Source organism: Nanorana parkeri, unplaced genomic scaffold (genome assembly GCF_000935625.1).
Source record: "Nanorana parkeri isolate BGI_ZX_2015 unplaced genomic scaffold, ASM93562v1 scaffold2454, whole genome shotgun sequence".
Taxonomy (NCBI): domain Eukaryota; kingdom Metazoa; phylum Chordata; class Amphibia; order Anura; family Dicroglossidae; genus Nanorana; species Nanorana parkeri.
This window is the reverse complement of record NW_017308722.1, coordinates 12,115-12,714: the sequence shown is the minus strand read 5'-3', so window position 1 is coordinate 12,714 and position 600 is coordinate 12,115.

Here is a 600-nt window from a genome sequence, read left to right as displayed (position 1 = left end):
AAGTCACACGTGTGACTCTAGAATCTCTTTCCTCTACACTTCCGGAATCTCCTCAGCGAATGTCTTTTTGAGACTCTGAACCCCAACTTGTGTCCCTCACCCTGCCCTCCCCCCTTCCTTCCCCTCCATACCCCTCTGTACCCTGACCTTCTTTCCGCTCCACGCAACTCTGTACCCTGACCTTCCTTCCCCTCCACGCCCCTCTGTACCCTGACCTTCTTTCCGCTCCACGGCCCTCTGTACCCTGACCTTTCCGCTCCACGCCCCTCTGTACCCTGACCTTCTTTCCGCTCCACGCCCCTCTGTACCTTGACCTTCCTTCCCCTCCATACCCCTCTGTACACTGGTAACATTAAAAAATCTCTCCTCTCCATGCGGCACTGGAGTATTTGGGTTTCTCACAAAGAAAAGGTGACAACCGGATCTATAAAGCCGATTGGTAGAATATGGAAGAGTTCTACTAATGTCTTCCTCTGAACCCGAGCTGAAGGAGATGTGAGAGGTTGGACTTGATGGCCAGAAGACTCCAGACCTATATTGGTGGAGTTGGCTGTCAGAATATTGACCCGTGACACTAGAAGGAGACATCCCGAGACTGAC